Here is a 23,201-nt window from a genome sequence, read left to right on the forward strand (position 1 = left end):
TCTGAAATATAAACATGCATCTTCTCCCTTTGACACTTCAAAGTATGGGTTCAGCTACATTTCACAACAGTAATTTTCAGCAGAAATGGAGAAGGTGCAAAAAAAAAAGCCTCCTCCCAAATAGTCCAAGCCTTCTATTTTACAATATCCTTTACAAGAGGATATCCTGGCACATTCCATTACAGTCATGGATTGTTGTAGAATTCAGGTCTTACTAAAATTGTTAGAAAACAGAAAATCAAAAATAATTAAAGTCAGTGGGGAAATAATTGTGTTAATCAGAAATAAAACAAGCCAAAAGAGGAGAAAGAAGAGGTTAGCCAATATTGTCATATCAAGTTTCCTTGTCTGTTGGAGTTCGTCTCAGGATTATTCATCCAATTTATACGCATGTACACATACACACATTGCATATGTATATAAAGAAGAATTTTAGATCAGAAATCCAAAATATAAAATTAAATAATTGGAGGGTGTAAGAGATACTGTCTTCAGTAAAGTCTTGTGCTGGATAATCTATCTGTAAGAGCAACTTATTACTTACAGAAAATGTTTTCCTCTCTTTTTCAATGATAAGTAACCTCTTTAGTGCAAATTTTATTATTTTTGTACACAGACATTTTGTTGAAAAGTAGAGTTGGTTCAGAGGTCAGGCATTGAAAAATTTCTCTTTAAACAAATTACATGTAGTTAAAATTATATTCAGAGATTTTCAGAATTTTCCCACTTCAAAAGCTAACCAAACTACTTGCTAAAAGGGGGAAAATGTTATGTTATTTTTCTCTGTTTATTTTTTTATGATTTTTTATTATTATTATTATTTTAAACTGACAAAGAACAATTTCAATAAAATCGTTTTTTTTTTTTTCAGAATGGAATTTTTATCTAAAATGTCAAAAAAATCAATTGCATATCATGCAAAGAGTATTAACTTGATTTTGCTCACTGATTCTGTTCTTGGAATGATTCTGTGCTTGGAACATTCCTTTGAGAATTAACCAATCTGATTGTATGAAGTTTTTATCTAAATCATTCAGTTTCTTATTTTCTCTGAATGGGTAAGGTTTTTATAAACTTCTTTCACTTCTGCTTGAAATAAGGATTATTTGTTTCACAAAATTATTTTCATATCACAAATGTATCTTGGTTCAAGAAATAAATATTCATTGTCTTGACACTGTACTCACATTATCATATTTGTGAGAAGTAAGAATAAAGATAAACTCATTTTCTTGGAAGTGTAATATCTGAGTATTTTTACTGTTTATTCACTGTTACCTTATGGCTTGGCCATCACAGCAAATCTGTTCTTTAATTTCTCTGCAAAAAGTGGCAAATTAGTCACCAGAAGGCCTAGCAATTCAAAGTGTACAGAGAGTGATTGGAAAACCTGACTCCTGGTTGTAATTATTCGTATGATTTACCTGCAGTCATGTCATTTTTATGGCACTTAAAGATATGCTGTGTCTATTTATTCAGTTAATTATTCCAGTCAGTTTTTGTGACAAATGTGCTTAAATCCAATAGAGTTGGGTGCTGGATTATTAGCTAGCTTAAAGCTTTATGGAGGTCGGTGGAGTTGCAGTGAGTTATGTCAGATGGAAAATCTGGCTGAGGTGGGGTTTGAAAAGGAACAGACCAGGATGATCCTCACGGCCTGCATTCTCTTTGTATTATTCTGGTGTTATTCCAAATTTCTAGTGAAAAGAATTCCCAGAAGGAGTCAGAATAATTCAGGCTGGAAAGGACATTGTTGTCATCTAGTCCAACTCCCACATATAGCTCCAGCTCTCAGCCTAACCGGATGGTCTTCACTCTCCAGTTTGTCTCCATCTTTCTTATGGCCAAAAACCATATGTATTAAGAGACCTGCTGCTTCAAGGTAATTAGTTATTAGCTGCAACAACTGCTGTAACATAGATATGTTTGTTGGGTTTGTTTCATAGTAGTGACCTTTATTGTAAAAAGAAAAACAAACAAAAAAACACCCTACAAATGACAGATGGGTATGGCATCTCTGACCAGGTATACAGCCCAATACCTAATTTCATGCCCAATACCTGATTTCATGAACATGCTGGTGCTGTCCAATGTTCCTTTCTTCTGCCAGGTCAGGCTCACCGCTAAGGAATTTTTACACTTTCCTCTAGGCATCTCAGGCACTTGTTGCAGTCAGTAAGAAAGGCTCTGAATTAATTCTGCTTTTAATATGAGTATCTGTGCAGTAGTGGATCTAGTACATTCCTTGATACTGGGAATAGACCAGGAGAAAACAACTCTGAGAGCAAACTGATGTCCTAAAATAACAGCCTCAAATAGTTGACCCATAAACTTTGAAAATACTGAGAAGAAAACATTTTGCTAAATGAGAGAATGCCAATTACAATTAAATATGTCTGTATGTGCATATGTGCACGCACACATAATATTTGATTTTTTTTTTTCTTCAGTATTTCAGCTGTTTGTTTCAAAAAACACAGACTTGGTTAAATAAACTGGACTTGATAATCTATCTTGCAATTGCAAATTTAGATATCTTAAAACTTAAAAGATAAGTTGCTAATGTGGGCAAGGCTGATAATATGATTAAGTACAAGAACTTAACTGAAGTGGTTCACGTAACGTCTTAGAGCTATAAATTGTTAAAAGTAATGGAGTTTTCTGACAATGCTGTTGTGGAATAATTATAGGATTAAAAACCTGAAATAAGGTAATTTCAAAACCAGTGTAAGGTAATGTGAGCCAGAACTCTCAAAGTCCCTTAATAGGTGTTCTTAACTCAGTGTTAATACTTTATTTAACATAACGTGCTGTGCACTCTTTAAATTGTTAGCTTGGAACAGTTGATTTATGTTGCTCTTGAATCCAAACTAGAATTAATGCCCTTATCCGATTTGACTGGAATTGTTAAGCACGTTTGTTCTCTGACTTATATCAGAATGATAACAAAAACATAAAATCAGAAACCTTTTTAATGAACATGGGGTTAATTCAAAGTGCTCTGATTTACAGGTATTAGAGTAACGCTCTCTTTCAAGTATTTACTGGGGTGTTAGAAAGTTTGTGCTCCCATTCAGCTCAAACAACTTCTGTACTGCAGTTGCTTTGTTACTAAAATATTAGGAAATGAAAGTTAAGTAACCTGTTGGAGTCAAGTCACTATTTTTTACAAATAATATCTTTCATTATTTTTGAGGAAATCTGAAATGAATGCCATAGCTAATTCATCTGATTTTATTCAGATCTTGTTTTTTCAGGTTTCTGGGTTTTTTTGTTTGTTTGTTTTTGTTTTGTTTTTTCCCTGATAGTTTAGTTTATAGTTATGTATTTGAGACCCACATCATAGTTCAGTCATTTGTTTTCATTACTGTTATTGGCTAACCTAAGTAAAACTGGATTTTGCCAGTATAAAAGACAGTCAGTACAAGAACAGTTATTGATGCACTTGTCCTTATTTCACCAAAGGATATGCAATTTTATATTCACCTGTACAAAAGATTTTCAGTCCACTTAATTTTAGTTGAACTACTGGGATAAATGCATGTATTTTAATTACTTTTCTGGTTATTGTCCCTGTGTAGGTTTTGTTGGTAAGGGCAGGAGGAACGACTGTCTGCAGTGCTGCTGCTGGCTGTTAGAGCTGCCCAAAGGAAGTAAAGAATAGGTTCATGAGAAGCTTGTTAGTGTTCTCAATTTTTACGAGTAAATCTTTTGTCCAAAATTTTAAGAAAGGCTAAACTGTTTTATGATATAGCATGTAAGGCAAGAGATGTCTTCATCTAGGCATGGTTTTGATAGAAAACTTAATGGAACATCTTTAAAGGGCTATGTAGAGCATGTAAGTGATGTCATGCTTACATATATTCTGGAGAAAAAAAAAAAAAGAAGAAACATGAGCCAATGAAGGCTTCTTGTGCACGTAGTTGAGAGGAAAGTGAAAATGAATGTTCAAGCCATGGCAATGTGAAATGACATTTCCTATGGCACTGTAAAATGTAAGGCACATACGTGGAAAAATTCGGTGAGAATCATAAGATGGCAACACTGAAATTGTCCTGAGATCAAAAAAAAAAAAGGGAAAAAAAAAGAGTGAATATCTGAGGCTGGTGGGATGAACGCTAGCAGAGAACCTGATGTTTTTTCCAAGCCTTGATAGAGCACTTTGGATTTCCATGCTCTGCCAGACTTGCCTGAAGATTCATCAGAATGTGATTTCTGATGATTGCATGGGTCTGTGGCTTACCTCAGTCTGAACACTGGCAAGCAAAAGGTTGGTGAAGATAGAGAGGCAGTATGCAGTGTATTTGAACCTCCTACACTTGTTAATTTGACAGATTATCATGGTTTCTGTCTGTTCGCATGTATAATCAGACATAGCGTTGTGGTTTAACCCAGCAGGCAGCTAAGCACTACACAGACATTCCCTCACTCCCCCACCCCCACCCCCACCCCCACCCCCACCACAATGAGATGGGGGAGAGAATTGGGAAAATAAAACAAAACAAAACAAAACAAAACAAAACACTCGTTGAGATAAAGGCAGTTTAATAGAATAGAAAAGGAAGGCAAAATAGTAGTAATAATAATAAAAGATATAGAAAACAAGTGATGCACAATGCACTTGCTCACCACCTGCTGACTGATGCACAGCCAGTCCCCAAGTAGTGGCAGACCACCCCCTGGACAACTCCCCCTGATTTTATTGTTCAGCATGATGCCACATGGTACAGGACATCCCTTTGTCCAGTTTGGGTCAGCTGGCCTGGTTCTGTCCCCTCCCAGCATCTTGTGCAACCCCAGTCTCCTGACAGAGCGGTGTGGGAAGCTGAAAAGTCCTTCACTTAGTGTAAGAACTGCTCAGCAACAACTAAAACATCAGTGTGTTATCACTGTTATTCTCATCCCAAATCCAAAACACAGCACCATGCCAGCTACTAGGAAGAAAATTAACTCTATCGCAGCTGAAACCTGGACATGTAGTTATTCCTTGCTGGATTGAATCTTTCAGTCATAAAGTATGTAATATTTATGTAACACAACAGCTAGGTAAGATTGCAAATGCTCATTTAACTTATCTGGGCTTGAGAGGATGTTCTTTATGAATTAATGCAAGTTGCTACCAAATGTGTAAATCATATGTGTTAAATATAATACTTCATTTCCTCAAAGTATGAAGGTCTTGCACTTGTTCGGTGGTTGTCTCCTAGAAAGATGTCTCCTGCCTCATTGTTCCTAAACAGCTAAACTCCCCCATTGAGAGATGAGAAATATGGGAGAGATGAAACACACAATTTTCATTTTGTGTCCTTCTGTTGTTAAATACATCTTTTAATGCAGGAAGAAATTAATTTGGAAAAAGATGTTATATTTCAGAATTACTTTATCTCCCACTGACTTCATCTGTGTAGTTTAGTGGTCTCAAACAGGGCTTGCAAAACTCTGGCAGTCCATAAAGACTTTTTGTAAAACCTAAAGTGTTGTGGACTAAGTTCTGGAACAAGCTATCAAATCATGCCATATATAACTTATATCAAACAGCTCTGAAGCCCTGAAAGGGTCAAAAACCAGAGATTCCATAAAGTCTATTGAGACATTTACTTTTGCTATTGGTTATACATGCAAAAGACTCAGATACTCAGGAGATGAGAAGTAGAATGGAAGCCTGAGGAAATAGCATCCATTTCTGAAAATGTTACAATAAGTGACTTTGCCAAGGTCGCTCAGGAAATGAGAGTCAGACTGTATAAATCCAAAGTTTTTAGTCATGCTAGCCCTCCAAAAGCAGCCCTTTCTTTTCTTTCAAATGAAGCTGCTACAAACCACATTTATATTCTAGATGTTGTCCAAAAGAAAGGAGAAACATTTTCAAATTTTCTTTCTGTTGCATCATCTGTTTAATACTTGCTGTGTTGTTGCACATAATGCCAGGATGTAAAATGATTCAGGAAATAATGTGTTCAGTCATGATGTGGGAAAACAGTGAAGCAGTTGGAGAGTAATTTCTCACACCATTCTGCCATGGCAGTTCTTACTGCTATGATTTAAGAAACTACAGGCAGTGGAAAAGGTTCCCTTTGAAAGTGTTTTAAATGTCAAATATAAGATTCATTTCTATACTACTTTAATCCAAATGCCAGAGTTCTGAGCAAAGCTATCAATCTGATCAGAACATCAGGAGCTTTGCCTATCCAAACAGCTGTCTCTTGAACTGGAAGTCCTGCTAACACCAATGCATTATATCAACATATATTTTAGGAAAAGACGAGCTTTATTTCTTTGTGATCTTGTGCTGTGGTATCCTCAGGCTAGTTTACTACAGCTATTTGAGAAGGGGCCTTTGGTGCACAGCAGACACGTCATGCCTGGTTGTTATACTCCAGAGCAATGGGCTGTGAAGCCAAGACTTTGGGAGGAGGAGAAATCCTGGAATTATTCAGGTAGTAGGAGAAAATCAGAAGGGTCAGGTATACTTGTTAGAGAGATGAGAAGCCTACAGCTGGTCACTGTCATCATCAGATGGCATCATCAGATATGACCTCTGGAGCTGATTCTGCTGATGCTGTTCTTGGAAAGAGCAAATCTTTTGTGAAAACCATGCAGCGCTCTATATGTGTAGATGGATCAGTTACTGAACATTTTCTGTGTAGTTGTTGAAAAGGTATGTCCATACTAAAAAATATGCCCTCCTTCAGCTCTAAGTTTAACTATTGTCAGCTAATTCTATTTCTAATTTCCCTTTTCACACTTGATTTTTTACCTCCAGGAGAAATTTAAAATTTCCAACTTTTTTTTCATTTCTTTAATTTTGTGATTTTTCTCTTAAAATTTTCAAATGATCTGTCCCATCCTTTACGTATGGACATCATCATATATGACCTACTTGCTTCTTCAGGATATTGTTCTGTCTGTACCATCAAGTTAGCCCAGTTTGGCACTACAGTACACTGAGATCCCCCTCCTCAAGTCATTCAGTGTCCTTTCTTCTGAGGTGCTGTTTCACATTTTGCATAAGGACTATGCTCTTTGATACAGTTTTTCTCAAAGCTGTTCTTGTGAATTTTGGGGTCTCCACAGAATTGTTTTTTGCAAGATAATCCATACTTTTTAAATTTCAGTGGCGTGGAAACTAGATGACAATTCCATTCTGATCTGTGAGTAGTCCTGGATCTCAACAGCGTGAAATGTCTTAGCCATAAAAATTTGTCTGACATTTACTTCTACTGAAATTTAAAGGCCATCCAACATGAGAGTCCATGTTTTCTGATGTAAAATAAAATTATCTCAAATCATTGGAAAGGCTGCCCAGGCAAGCAGGGATAATTTAACATTTTTGTTTGACTGATTGATTGTTGGTTTATTTTTTATTTTTTATGTTTTTTTAACCAAAAATCTACCTCTCCTTATGATTTACCTAAATCATAGTCAGTAGATTATGGGCAGTCAGCCAGTCTCTTTCCAGGATGGGCTATTCAATAGTTTTCTATTGTAGGAAGGCAATTATATGTTGTGGGAACCAAATTTTGAATTATTAGATTGACAAAGGGAGAGAAACATCTCCAACCACATCTCACTGCGCCAGTATGTCTCAAAGCCTTTACGGTGCCTTCTGTTTCTTAGTACCCATCTTCTAATGTCCAGGTGTGATTGGTTCCGCAAATGTTGCCAGATAACATTTCTTACGGCTGTATTTGTTCGAGCAGACCATTTGAAGCAGGCATTGACATTTATTTTAGAAGTGACTGCTCAGTCAACAAAGACTTTGCATGCATCTTCCCACCTCCAGCTACCACTAGTAGTCTAGTGGTAATGAATGTTTGGGATACCAGTTCTGTCTTGCTCATCAACTTACCTGTTGCAGCTGGTGTGAGCATTCCACATAGGCCAATTTGTTTCAGGTAAGCCAAGCTGTTTAGGTGCTGGTTAACCTAAACTGAGGTGAGTCAATCAGACTGAAATTACGTTGACCACATGTGGGCCTTGCCTTACTTAAAGCATTGTAAAACCCAAACTAGTGAAGATAAATTTAGTAGCTTTTAAAAATAGGGTCTACAGAGACTTCCATCCAAATAGCAGGATGTCTTTTTGCAGAAGACAAAACAATGTTCTTAGAAAGGAACAGATGTACTTTGTATTAACCTGTGGAGGTAAAGTGAAAGAACCTGTGTTTTCCTGGAAATGAACTAAGCATGTACTATGCATGCTATAAAAAGCGGTCATACTTTTGAACAACTAATTCCATAGGTATTTGCTTTTTTTTCCTTTTCTAGTGATATCCAATAATAAAAAAATAATTAAAGGTTCACATCATCTTCAGACTTCTTTTAACAAGCAAACAAAATGCTCATACAAAAGTTCTATGTAGGCATGGTTAAAAGGAAGGGAAGAATCAGAATATTGCTCAAGCTGTTTGAAGTTCTTTCAACCACAGTAAAATTCAAAGAGCCAATCACTGAATTTTTTGCAGCAGTTTTTCTTCATGGGAAATGTGTAATCCTTGAAAATTAAAATGTGAAATACTGGTCCTGTAAAATAACCTTGAACACTCCTGATGAATACAGGAAGGTTAAACATTCATCCTAGATTTATATTATAATGTATCCAGTACACAATTAAAGATTAGGCATTTGTTAGAGTTCTTAATTTTTGCTGATTAAGGTAGAGCACTTAGTTTTGGAAGAAAGTATAATCACGAGACTGACTTTTATGTGGGTTTTAGAGTAGGGAGAGGAGAGTTGTTTTCTTTTTGTTGTCCTTTTTATTTTTTGAAGCAGAATTAACAAAAGTGAATAGACAGCTTACAGAAAGATCACCATTTATATTATTTTAGTGCTGAGCATGTTCCTTGTGCATATATTTAACCCAATATGATACAAAAATCCAGCAATGCAAAGAATGTCACTATCAAATAAGTACAATAGCACATTTGTGCTCTTTTGAGATATTTCTGTCTTTGCTACCTACTGTGAAAAGTGTTTTTTTTTTTTTTTTTTTTCCCTCCTCCCTTTAAATAGGGAGTTGTGTAACACAAATACTGAGTGTACTTCACTGCTGGCAGATGTGCTCTGTATGACTCCATGTTCCATTCTTGTGGTCAACAGCTATTAAGTCTTGAAACATGTGAACTTGGGCAAGACACACAAGTTTAATTTTTTCTTTTTGTTGCTTTGTTTTAATGTGTAGTTTAAATGCAATGTGGTATTTAGAGAGCCAGCACATCCTCTGGGAAATCCATTCAAATAGTAAGCATGGTCATGTCTAAAATGGGATTTTTAATGGAAAAAGATGATCTTATTCATGCTGTTGCAGAGGAAAAGAAACAATCAGAAATATTTGGGGTTTTTAACAGAAAAATATTCTCTATTAAAAAAAAAAAATATGTGAGTGATAAAGGGCCCTAACTTTTTGCTTTTACTTGCATAAATAGTTTCTTTAACTTGGTGATTATACTATGTCTAAATGGGTTACTTTGGGGGGGGGGGGGGGTTCAGTTCCTGAAAGCAGCAGGTATTTCTTAGGTAGTTTACTCTACTTTGCTGTTTCCTATCTTCTCTCTGCAAGTTTCACTTTACCAGCATTGATTGCTTGTATTATTTTAACTTTGTACAGTAAGTTTTAGAGAGATTTATTTTGAATAGAATGTATATAACTGTTTTCCTGTGCACTATTTCTTTTTAAGAAATGAGAAATTGAGTGTGTAATTAAAAGATAATGTTATACACATTCAATATCAAAAGTGTCATCTTGTTCAGCATTACAAGTATAAATATATTTATAGATAGATACTTTATGACAGCAGCATTTTGAGACACAGAGATTATATTCTGTATCTGTTAAATGTGTCCAGTGTGTTTACCAAGTAAGAAAAACAATCCTTTAACTTCTATCTCATGTTAAACTAAACTTGTACCATATCCATAACCAAATCAAAATAATATGTCAATATTAAAAAAGGGGAAAGAGTATAACAGGCCACTTCTGGTATTTTAAGCCCCGGTCTTCATTAGATGTTACTCTGCTGCTTCATTGTAGCTAATTAACTTGTATATTGAAAACCCTTTAGAATGATTTGATACAGGGAGATGTGGGAATACGCCGTGCTGGGATTAGCACATTTATATTGCTTTAGCTGCATCCCTACTGCTTGGGTGCTGGAGGAGGTAACCATTTACAAATTTAGCTGTATTAGTATAAATCAGCGGTATAAATTCTATTGATATCAATTTCAAGAAAATCTGCTTTACTTCAGTGGGAGATGTACAGATAGATAATTTGCTGCTGTGCACAAGAGTATTGGAGTCTGGCCTAAAAGATCAGCTTTGAGAAGGTTTGTGTTTTTGTTATTCTGTGATTTTGAGAAGAGGAAAAAGTAGAGGTTTCAAAATACTGATATCAAAAGGTTGGATTTTGAAACAAAATATTGTGCCTTCTTTGATCAGTCAAAACAAAATTTTTAAACACATCTGTGTTATCCTCTGCTCCCCTCAAGATTTTGAATTTCCTGTCTTCTCTTCCAGCTTTACAGGAAAGCGCTCAAATAGCTGGGTGAGCTTGCTCTACAGTTTTTTTTTTTTTTTTTCATTTTGACTACATCAAACAATACAGTACTATTATTAAGTCTGTAAAATCTTGCATGTGCACTAATTAATTAACTCTCCATGGAAAGCTAAGCTTTCTGTGGAAAATTGGCTCTCCAGGCTGTGAAAGACTGCTCAAAACATTTTTTTTTTTTCCTGTCTAGAGTAAAAATGAAACAAATCTGTAATACATAGCACGGGTATGAACTTCCAAACTCTGAATTCAAGCCAAAGAACGTCTCAGGCATTTCTAGGAGAAAAGCCACAAGTGACATGTTTCAGTATCAGTGTGCAGAGTGGCGTGAGCCTGAACTAAGAATGAATGGTGCTTTCTATCTTGTCATTAAATCGTTTATTTTTTATTTTTTATTTTTTTTATAAACTGACTTACATTGTAACGCATTTAAGGTTATTCTTAAAAATAAAAATAAACAAGGCATTTCTGTTCTAGGTCTTAACCTTGGCTTGTAATACTCATTTTGAGGAAACTGTTCTGAGTGTCATTTCTCTACACCTCTGGAGAGAAACGGAGGCACAAGATTCATTTTGCACAAGATACAAAAGAGTTTTTGGAGAGAATTGACTTTTTATCACTGCCACCCAGGGTTGGTAGAGATTTGATGGTTTAGTCTAGCAGAAGGTGGCACTATCCCTGTGCCAGTTCCGATCCACAGGTCAATACACATAAGATGTAAATCCCAAACCACAACTGTTTACTTGGGATATTTTGCCTTTATTTATATAAAGACAGGATCAGATCCTGTCGCTTCTGTAAGGCTGTTGAGTTCAATATATCCCAAATGTGAGAGGGACAGCAAGTAAAGATGTGTGCGCAATAGAAATCTTTATTGCAGGAATGTAGTCTGAATATTTAATATTTAATAGCCATGTGAATGCATTTTAGCTTTCTGTGATTTTGTGTTACAGACCAGGTTTTCAGCTTTCTTTATGGTTGCAGTACATTGAGGGTAAAGACACTTGTATTTTGCTTTGATATAGCACAGCGAAACATTTTTGAAACAATGCATGCAGTCAGTCTTTTATTTATGATTTTGTTTGTGCTCAACAGATTGCCCATTTTAAATGTGAGGGCATGAACACTGTTGCCTTCTCAGTCACCTTGCCGTTAAGTTGAAACATAGCAAATGGTTAATGTATGCATATATGTGGGGACTGTTTTAACCCACATTTCACACCACCACAATCGATTAATTGGTTTCGGGGAACAAAGCAAAACTAACAGCTCTTGCCCAGCTGCAGCAGGCAAGAGCTAGAACATATGCCAGTATCAAAGAGCTGGTAGGGCAGGAGACCCCTACCCAAAACGATGGAAAAAAGGGAGTCCAATCATCTTGGCAAGGCATGGGGTTACTTAAATGCTCTATTGTATGAAATATGAATGGGTCGGCATTGTGAATGACAGTGTGAGGGGCTTGTCTGCGCCGCCTATTAGCCACATGATTAACCAGATTACATGGGGAAATGGCTAAGGTAAATAAGGAGAGCCTTCTGCTGCTTCCTCCCCAAGGCCGAGAGCAGGGTGTCCACAGCCTTCCGTGTAAGGAGGAACTGAAAGGAAGGGGGTGGAGAGGACCGGGAGCTAAGCTGCAAATGCTGTGATCAACAATACCAAGGATTTCAAGGGTAACAGTGTGAACACATCTTTCTGGTCAACTTACACATCGGTATTGTTCCCTGTTGCCATGCAATGTGGAAGTAAATTGTTTGGCCTTGTGTCCTCTCAGTTTTCTCTCTGCCTTCCCAGATTAAGGGAGACCCATTGAATCATGACCACAAAGAGTGCAGTAGGTGCAGTGTGTGTCCTGCCACCTTCTCTTCCCTCTGGAACCTTCTTGCAAACAGATCAGCTCTCCACTCCTTCCCCACCATGCAGCTCTTACGGCACTGGGGTAACACTGTGAAAAGATCCATCTTGGCAGCTCAATAGAGCAAGGAGGGCTTACTTCAATCGGAGCTGTTTTGTGATGTAGGAGTCCTATGGTGCATACATATCAGCTGTGATTCAAAATAAACATACATTTACATTATGGAAGATCAGGCTAGAGCAACTGCACTTTCAGCTGCCTCAGAGTTTTCAGTCTTCAAAAAGTCTGTTTGCGATGCTTAGAAAATCAGTGGTGAACTGAGCTGCAGTGCTGACACTGTCCATGTATGTCTCTGGTTCTGTGTGATGATTTCAAAAGAAGCTATATCAGAAATGATCAGGTGTATGTTCATAGCATGGAATGTATAATGCAAAATACATATGTATGATACGTTATAGATTTAAACTGTTTCAAAAAAGGAAAAAAATTGTCTCAAAGAAGCTGTATAATATTCTAGCTTTTCAGAAGAAAAGGCCACTAGTATTTGTAGGTCTTGTAGCATTCTTTAGAGCTCCAACCTCAGTCTCTTTTATCCCGTGGAGGGTTAAATTGGAGGTGCTGTATGACTGACTCATTGCAATGGAGCTGTCAGTGCCTAAACTGGGATGCAGCATCCTTGCAGGGAGGAGCCCTTATGCCAGGAGTTCTTTGACGCAAGCAATGTGCTCAGCTACGGGGCACTTGAAGCAGTTGGGCTCCCAAAGGAAACCACAGGTCCCTTAGTGTTTTTAGGGAGATTCTGGTACCTAAACTTGGAGATGCTCAAAAAGTAGTTAAGTGGGTTAAACTGAGACCTGGTTCTCACTGGAATAGAGGAGAATTTAAAGACAATAACTGGAATCATGGTATTGAAATGAGTGGAAAGGGGCAGCCTGACTTGAGTGAATTTCTTTCTTTTTAGTTTCAGGTGACCTAGTAACAAAACTCAGCACAAGTTTATGAATAGTTTGCCTTGGCCCAAATTTTCATTCTTTCCTAAATAAAATATTCAGCCAAAGCTTTTTGCCCAAGACTAACTTGGACATTGAGATTACTAGTTAATGGCAAAACAGGTTAAGAAACAGACTGGTTAATAATAATAATGTTAAACTCTTCAGTACTCTATGGATGAATAATCATAAATATTCAAATAGTGCTCTACTTAAGAAAATGTTCACAAATCTTAAGTTTTCCTGCATGTTTCACAGAGAAAGTGGTGTAATTTTCACTTTTGCTTTGATACACATTTGGTGTCAACCCTGGTCATGCAGTCCAGGTGTAACAAACAAAATTGGTGTTCAGTCTCATTGCCACAGAAAGTAGTAGAAGTGGGAAAAAAAAACAACACAACAAAAACAAACAGCACCACCAAAGTGAAAAGGCACTCGGCAGAACTTTTTAGAAGAATTAAGTGGACGTTTCATTGTGTTTAGCAGTTCTTCTTTCAGGTCTTTACACACCTAGATGTTTGGTAAAACCCCCAAAATACAATTGTGCAAAGCTCATTTCCTAATTACCATGTGGAGTGCTTATTGCAGTTTTCCTAAAGTTTCTGGTGAAACTCAGCTCTGCTCCTTGTTCTTTCTTTTCCGGGAGTCAGTGTCCTGACCAGTTTGGGTATCTATATTATTTTTTGTAATCTAAACTACTCAGAATTTTCATTTCTTGCCCTAATCTGCTGTTCATTGTCATTTTGCTTAGTTTTATGGTAACCATTTCACCCACAGATGGATGGATGCTTGCCTATCCTGAGGCAGTCTCTTGAGTTTGCCTGTGTATATGTTTTGAATAGCAGGTGTGACCGCCTATTAAGCTTGTGTTTTTTAGTACCATATTTGATTACATTTTTGACTTGCAAACATGTTGAATTTACTGAATTTTATTGAATGTTTCTGTTGAAGTGGAATGAATTAACCCTGTTTTATAGTCATTCTTTATTTGAGTGCAGGGTTTGATTTTTTTTTTTTTTCCCTGCATAACCATCTTCATTTGCAACATAAGGATGTCTAGAGCTTTGTGTATGGGCACTTTAATTTTTTAATTTTTTTATTTTTTCCTAACTAAATCAGAATATCTTGGTGGAATAGAATGTTTTGTATAATCTGTATATTGTCTACAAATGGTGCACTCTTACTGCATCCTCAAGTTTCTGTTAGCTTGTGTATAGTGAAATTTTCCATGCCCTTCTGGTTTAAAGTACTATTTCTGTGATTATCAGAACAGATGTAATGGTATTGATAAAAGCTCAGTTTGTATCCTTTGTTACCTTTAAACCTGATTCTCTACAGCATTGTTTTAGGTGGCTGTTGTGCTTGCATGCTCAGAAGAAATGTCCGTTGAGCCATCCATACATATGTAGTCTGCCAATTAAAAGGAGAGAAGCTTCCTTGGTAGGTTTCTTTCCACTGTTCTGCTTGTTGTTAAACAGATGTAGTGAAGGAGTATATTGATTCCACTGCAAGAAGGAAGGGTTAATTAATCTGATAGTGAAGTGATGGGTTTTTGCTGAGAGGATTTTTTTCCAACGGGGAAGGGACAAATTGACTTATTGGTTAATTGAAGGAGAGAATTGACTGGGAGAGGCAGTGAGATTTGATGAATGTTAACTGCAGGAAAGAAGGGCCTTTCAAATATATGGACAAATATTTATTTCTTTCCTCATTTGTCTGTCTTCATGTGAAATGGAGATGTGTGGTTTTATGTTGACTCCTTTTGGCATGGTCTATTTCCTTGGACTTGTGCAAGATGGGCAGCCCTGGCTTTGTGTGAAACATTTTCTCTTCAGAAGTATGACTGGAAACATTCCCACATTTAAGTCTGCAGAAGGTTTTGCTGCTTTTTTTTATTATTTTTTTTTTTCTAAAGCTGCTTTTTGCACTTCAGTTTGCTGAGCCTGCCAGTAAATGTTCTTTGTCATTAACTGCAATTGCCTAATCCAGGCCTGGATTGTAATGCAAGTTAGGTATCTAACTCCAACTAAAATCAATATGAATTAATACTTTTTCCTTTAAAAAATCTTCCAAACTTTACTAGGTAACTCTCTGTATTGCTAGGACCAGAATTGCCTCCACAGATGTTGTCACTGCCCCATAAACCTTTGAAGGAAGGACCTTGTTTTGTTCTGCATCCTACAGTACCTGGTGCCACAGCCTTCTTGTTTCCGGCTAGGGCCTCTAAGTGCTACGTTAATGAAAAAATAAAATAAAAAAATAAAACAATAATTGTAATGCCAAAACCAGTAACACCAGTAGTAGTAAATAGTTACATATTGGTGCCACACAAATATTAATTACTTCAATGTTTAATTTAATTTCTAATTAATTTAGAATTAATTTCCTAATTTATGTCTGAATGCAGTTGTCATAAGCTTCCTTTAAGAGACCTGTGAGAGACCAGAAGTGTTTTAATTTCCATTTTACGAAAATGGAATAAAAAGGCTCAAAATACTGTCATTTGAGGACTCTAACTCCTAGAGCGACCTCAAGGAAGTTTGTCCTCTCCTTGGGAAAACTGTGTTTGTAATGGGGTTAGGGAAGGAGCCTATTCGGGGAATTTTCCATGTTGTGGGACAGCAAACAGCAAAATCCCCAGGGGTCAGAGCAGTTATTGGAGCTCAGTGTCGTAATGTTACAATAATTTCCCTCTTGCAATGACATTACCCTAGGGATTGGGGGAAAACTGAATGTTGCAGACCATTCTGACTTGTGAAGAAGCTGTGTTTGTCCCTTCCTCCTCTACTATCCTTCCAATCTGCCCAGGCATGCCCTGGCCTTATTTTTATCACCATTAGATGAGATTCAGTTGCTTTTAAAGCAGGGGTGTCATAGGAATGAGCTCTGTGAAGACGTAATATTCAGATTTATAAACTCCCAGAGGGATAAGGAAGGACCTTTAATTAGTGAATAATAGGCCTAGCCCATAAAGTGCCCATTAAAAAAAATTAAAAAAAAAAAGGCAGCAAAGCAGCCACATATCAGGAAGGAAATGGATAAGAAAAAAGTTTTAAAAAAATTGGTATGTAAGAAAGAATTCTTGGGTGTGGGTGGGAGGTTGCCTTATTTTAAAATGCACTATGTTCAAAACATAGGAGCAGCTTTGCTCCAGGTTGCTTATCCCAGGCAACCAGTTACACCTCCATGCAATTGAGGCAATACCAGATGGAAGTGAGTGGGGGAAAGGTATTAAGGGAAATTTGTGCAGCTGGAAAAGATCTTTATATTTGAATTCTTAATGGGAAACTTATGAACACACCAGAGCAGAGCAAATATTTCACACTTTATATGACAATACTACCAATAGCAGTGAGCTGCTGCAATTCACGATTTGGCTAGCGCAGTTTGGCTGATGGAGCAGGAGAGGTGTCACTGTCATATGATGATAGTCCTTGCTCTCTCCTGCACTGCCTGGGATTTCACCTTGGACTGAGCCAATCTATCATTCTGCTAAGGGAAAAATAAGAAGTGGGTTTCTCCATAAAACAAGCGAGTGTGATTGAAGGATGTTTTGCTCCCCTTTCCTCCCTAATAATTTACAAGTTTTCCCTTGTAGGAAGTGGAACCTGAGAAAGTTTCTTCCAAAATGAAATGCTCACTCACAGATTGACTGTTAAATGTGCGCTGTGTGTTTGTCAGGGATGCTCTAAGTGGTACTAAAGCTGACAGAATACAAGCAGGAGCTGACAGCTTCACTCCAGTTACAGCTGATTAAAGGCTGCAGGGGCCTGGGGGCCCCATCTCTAAAAGAGGACCACTGCAAATTCACCAGAGCTCTTGCAGCCTGTGTGTTTTACATTGTCTGGCACAGAGTGTTCTAGGTATCACACTCAATAATCAACTTCTGCCTCCGATTTTGGAGTGTTTGATAACAGAAACAAACAAGAAGTTAAACATGCAAATGAGAATTGCATTACGTTATGTATGTACATTGCATTGTGTACGACAAGCAGTAGTGTAAGATGTAAGCACTGCAAATGTTGAGCCTCAGTGTAAAGTTTAGAGCCATTTGTGGCTCAAAGCTTATGGTTGGGTCCTCTACCAGCCTCCTCCCCGTTTCCATAAAATTTATTTATACCATAATAATCCTTTCATGCTGTGCTATGAAGGCAGCTGAGTGTAAGTGCTGGGAGCCTGTCACCGTCACCCTGCTCGCCACTCCTGCTCTGCTCCCATTGTGGCTGGGCTGTGTGACTGCCTGGAAGGAGCTGAGACCTCATCATGTCTGCACCCAAGCCATGGTGGGGTGCTTGTCTGGGAGCGCTGACTTCATTAGATGGCTGAGCACATAGGTTGAACCTTTGTGGATGGAGCATGCTGGCTGCTCAGTTTGGGGGCTCTTACCTATATTTATGTAGCCAAGGCACTCAAGCCTAGCTAGTGATCCAGCCTGCCTCAGTTCTGAAAACCTAACCAGAATCATTTAAAAAAAAAATATCTCACTATCAAAAAGTGCTTAGTGCTGTCTGGAAAGAAGAGAGAAATCACATCTGCTGTTCTGATTGTTTTTGTTTGTAACTTCCAAAAGCTAACAAGCATGATTTTCTCATGTATGGTGCGTGCACCTTTTACCTACACCTATGCTGAACCAACTCCACTTTGAGAACATTTCTTTCTCTCAGTTCTGTCCCAGGTCAGTTTTACATAATGGGTATTTTTTTGTTCCTTCACTAATGCCTAGAGAACGTCACATCACAATATGCCCTCCCAAACATTGGATAATGAAATATGACAGTGTAACAGGTGGGTTATTTTGTTGTTGTTGTTGTTTGGTTTGTTCTGTTTTACTGAAACCATTAGAGATTTTTCTTTGCATTATTTCTATGAGGAGCTGTCTGTTAAGCAAAACAGAAAAGCAAAGACAGCCATAAGAAGCAAAACAACCATATTTCCCCCTTCTGCCCTAAATTTCAGTCTTACTTTATTAGCACCAGAGGCCGGATTCTCAAAACTGCTGATTAAAAAATAAATAAATCCATGCAATCTTTAGAATACTTTTGCAGAGTGCTTTTTTAAAACACGTGAAAATAAATCAAAGCTTGTGGCTTAAAAATCAGAACTGCAAGCACAATATATAGTAGGTCAAGTAATAGATTTTTTTTTTTGTTACATTAATCTATTAATATATTTTTAGAAATGCTAAATATTTAAAGCTCCAGACTGAGAGCTATTATTAAGGTGATTTATTTGCGTAGTTGATCTTAGGTAATGCTTTTGATCTCCATTTTCATTCACATAACTGGAAATTAGTTTTTCAAATGTGTATAGCTGTAGAGAGGAAGACATACAAGATGTGTCTCAACAAAAGAAACTCAAAAAGCAAATCATTCCTTATCCCTCAGTGATGGGAAATTGTTTGTCATTAGTTTAGGCAAATTGTTTAACAGCATAGTAGTAGTATATCACCAGAGCGTTTTCATACTCTGAGCCCTCTTGTTGTTTTTTAAAAGGAAGCCAGTAAGACCTAGAGGCTTTTAAAGTGCAGCACTCAAGGTTTGCTGATTTCCTCTAAGTGAGCAACAAGAACTCTGTATATTTCAGTAGATATGTATGTATGCATCTGCATATATTTCTATATATACACACATATATAGCCATTTATTTAAGTGTATATGTAATTGTATATATATAAGTTCATGTGTATATAAATCATAGGCCATGAAAAGAAACATATATACAGTCTTTGTTCATCCTCTTCTCCAGACTTCCTTGGGTCTATCTTTATATTTATTTGTTTTAAATCTTTTTGGGGGGCTTAATTAAAGCTCTGCTGGAGCTATTAAATTCTGCCTCAGATGGTATTTCAAACTTATTTTAAGATAATACAGAATGTACTAACAATAATAGGAGAATATAATTGCCATTACTGAATGAGTTTTTTTTTTTTTAAAAAAACATAGAATAGCACATATAAATTAGAATCCATGTGTAAAAAATGTACGTACCTCAGAAAAGATGCACTGAACTTTTGACTTGGATTTGGACTAGAGGAAAAAAAAAGAGGAGGAAGTGAGTTTATGTGAGAGACTGGAACAGAGAGAGCTCAGGAAAAGCAAACATGCTTTGCAAAAGTAATTCGGTTTGCATAATTTATTTCAAATATGCATCCTCTCTGGTGTGTGAGTGCTCCCTCCATTGCTCCTCCCTCCTCCCCACCCCCCCCATCACTTTTCTTGTAAAAATAGGAATTCCAGTGCTGCTTGCGTTCCAATATGCCAGTTCAAACAGGGTGCCTGGCAGTAGCTCAGCACCTGTGTACTTGACTACTTACTGCTGATGAGCCTTGCTTGCCGGTAATCTAGATTTATGGTAAGTCTACCCTTTTCCTTCATCTACAAGGTCCGGGGATGTTCGGGTAGCCAATCTGCCCTTAAATATGTCTCTGAGGAAATGGTGCTAATTAGTATTGGAATTTACAGCCTTCCATTTTATTGACTTGTCCTACTTTCTCCGATAATTAACTAATGAGTAAAGTAATGAGCTATGTTAGTCAGTCATGATGTTCAATTAAACAGCAAATCAATTATTGAAAATAGTTTTGGACAGCTCTTGTACTGTCATAAGGTAGGAGTGTGGATGTGTGTGCATGCATGTCTCCAGTGCATGCCCTAGATGTGGCAGCATCCGTCTCCAGAGGGTACCTCACTGCAGGGAAGAAGGGGGCTGCGTGGCCACAGCCAAAGGCTCTTTCCCACTTTGGCTGCCCTCTGCTCAGCTCTGCTAAACAACACCATGGTGCTGGGGCTTCCCAAAGGGAGCTTCTTTGGATGGGGTGGAGGTCCCAAAAGCTTGAGAAATATGAGATGGCTATAAAACAGTGAGCGCTTTTTGTAATGCTGAGGACAGCAGAGAGATGGTATGAGGTACATGTGCCCATTCACTGCTCTGACCCCTCTGCCTCTTTTCTTGGTACATGCAACACTTTCCATTGGAAAGCCATGATGCCCTGTCCCAGAGCTGGCAACAGAGCAGCAGGGACCAATGCACAGATACGAGTCTTCAAATCCTGCCTCTCTCTTGGTTACAGCTGTACCTAGGAGGGACAGAGGGGATGGCAGGGAATTCAGGATGTTTCCCCAGAGGGCTTTCCATACCACCCTGAGCAGCAGTTGCCCACTGGAAGGGGTTCTCGGGATCATTGTGTCACAAATCTCCTGCACCATGCCCAGCAAACTTGGGAGCACCACTGCACATTGACTCCTGTGTTGTGTTTTGCCAGGGCGAAGCAGTGACTCAGGGCTTGACTTCAGTCCTTACAACACAGGTGGCTTCTTTTTCCATGGGCCAGCCACAGATCTTTTTGAGAAATAGGCAGTTATCATCTCCCTGATGTTGTATGTAGAGTTGAGGCTATGAAATATGAGGGGCATACAGAGGGCTGTAATTTGCATCATCATTTAGTAACTTGCCAACTCTTCAGTGTTACCTATCCTTTCATTTGACCTTTATACCCTTCTTGTTTTCATCAGGTCCTTTGCTTCCCAATTTCTGCTGCACCAGCTGATTGGTGCTGCTGGCACTGCTCCCAGTAGTTCTAGGTGCTCTCATGTTCACCTTCGAGGTGACACCCAGCTTGTTGCACTTGCTGTTACTTTTAGTTCTTCTTTTGTTGTTTTGTACTTTAGCATTATTTCCACATACAGCAGGCAAACATGCCCTAAAAACTCAGCAGTCCAGGAAAAACTTTTACATTCCTACACTTTACCAATAACAATTAGTTTTGACTCAGCAGCAGAATTTCTTTGCAGATGGCAGTGATACTGCGTTGAGCAATGTGATGATTTAAAAAAGGCAATAAAAAAGTAAAAGTTCATACTGGAAAAATTAGTTTGGCCTTAAAATTTTAACCTAATATTGTCAGATATGTTGAACCAGAAATAACACTCCTAAAGCCTTGCCGTGCTCTCTTCCAATTTTGTTTGCATAGCAAAGTGGCACAAATAGTGCCATGCCATTGTTGTTGGCACTGTAGTCATACAGACTTGCCCTATAATTATTCGTTATTAATAATAGTAATAGCACAACCTTTCTTTTTTTTTTTTTTCTTTCCCCAAAGGTAGTGAGCATGCAGAAAGCTACCCCACCTATCCCAAACTGAGAAGGAAAAGCAGGCCAGTGAGCAAGGTGCTTGAATATGGAGACAGCAGACTGAGTGTATTGGCTGTAGCCATCCAATTGAATTGAGATTCATGAGAGAAACAACAAGGCAAAACAAATCAAACACAGTTCAAAAAAGGCAACATAAAGTTTTCATTTCCAAACAGTTTTAATTCACTGTTTGTGCTCTTTACTGAGAATATGCAAGGAACACAAACATTCCCATATGAATTAAATTACACTTTACATATGAATTACATTAGAAATATGAGCTACACTAAAGAGATAATTAGTGCTGTCCTGGGTTATGTGAGCACAAACAAAATTAAATAAGAACAATTTCAAAGTCAAGTTTTGCTTTGCCTTTTCAACTAAGTTGGTTTAATCAGTGATAATGACTGAAATAAATCCACTCCATATAAAACAATGCACAACATATCAGACTGTGTGAAATGCCATTACTAAGTCCTGTGCCTTGGTAAATCATGCAGTCAAGCAGGAGTACGATGTCACAGACACTATGCTACGGAAAATGCACCACTGCTGGGTGCCAAATGCTGAAGGTGATGGTCCCTGAGGCTTGCGAGGAAGCAGTGTCTACAACAGGCCAGTGTTGCCACTCCGCAGATAGTGATGGGGGGGCCACAAGGGTGTGTGCTAGGGATTTTTTTAATTCTTACATAGGAATGAGAAAGGGCAGCCCCAGGAAAACGCCAGTGCTAGCACAGTGCAATGGGAGGGAGGGGAGCGGGAGAAGCAAAGGTGGGGGGAGAGGAGCAAGTGAGAAAGATAACAATACCCAGCAGAAGTGGACTACCTGCATGGAAGTGCCTCAGCCCCTAAATAGAGCTATGGTTTATGACTACCTTGCCTAATGAGCTAAACTCTGGTGACCATAAAACTGAAATATAATTATGACATTAAAGATGCCTATATTTGAACTTAATTATTAATTAATTTAATGAGAGAATAGGAGGTTGTAAAATTGCTAATTAAATGGCTCTGTAAAACTGCAGACGGCAGAGAATTTACCAAATGATGAATCCCACAACAGTATTTGGGCTATATCAATATTCTATTAATATACAGCAGTATGCCAGAGGTACTGGCTAGTACGCTACTCACAGTTAAGCCGATGTGACAGGCATACAGAGTGAAAGAAAATGAAGTACATAAAATTCCAGATGACAGCAACCTTGAAGACGATCTCTGCCCCCACCTCTGTGGCAGCTTCTGAAATCAGTTAAACAAACTCAGAAATGCAGGATAAAAATCAATCTTACCATTTCAAACGTGAGTGAATTGGCTCGAAGCAAACGACACACCTAAGGTCTTAGGCACTGGGGTGCTGTGCCGCTCGCTCTCTGCTTGCGTGCGGGAATGGTCAGAGCTAATCTGGACTTAAGTGCCACGGAGTGGGAGAGACTCAGCCTGAGAGTGTGTGGCGTGTGTGCGCCCGCATGTGAAAGAGGAGCTGAGTGAGAACAAAAAATAACTGTCCCTGTGTGATTAGCGAAATGAAGCTCAAGTGAACCTGCGGGAGCTGCATTCAGACCTGCGGGGGACAATTTTAGAGATTCCCACACTGCTCTGTGAGCATGCAATGAATTTTCATTGCAGTGTTCAAATGGCAACGCCATTTGGATGACATTCATTTTAAAATACAGGGAAGT

The 23,201-nt window shown here is 38.1% G+C and overlaps 1 long non-coding RNA gene across 1 annotated transcript in view; it reads right to left on the minus strand.

Annotated features, from left to right (window-relative positions):
* LOC106034906 (uncharacterized) overlaps nt 1-22,950 on the minus strand; it is a 32,644-nt gene extending 9,694 nt beyond the window's left edge. The window contains exons 1-2 of the long non-coding RNA XR_001206402.3: nt 22,812-22,950; nt 19,377-19,415 (exon numbers count right to left, since the gene is read on the minus strand). This is a non-coding gene — a long non-coding RNA (uncharacterized lncRNA). The remainder of the gene's footprint in view (nt 1-19,376; nt 19,416-22,811) is intronic.
* Nucleotides 22,951-23,201: the final 251 nt, after the last annotated feature.

Source organism: Anser cygnoides, chromosome 2 (genome assembly GCF_040182565.1).
Source record: "Anser cygnoides isolate HZ-2024a breed goose chromosome 2, Taihu_goose_T2T_genome, whole genome shotgun sequence".
In the NCBI taxonomy this organism is placed as follows: Eukaryota; Metazoa; Chordata; class Aves; order Anseriformes; family Anatidae; genus Anser; species Anser cygnoides.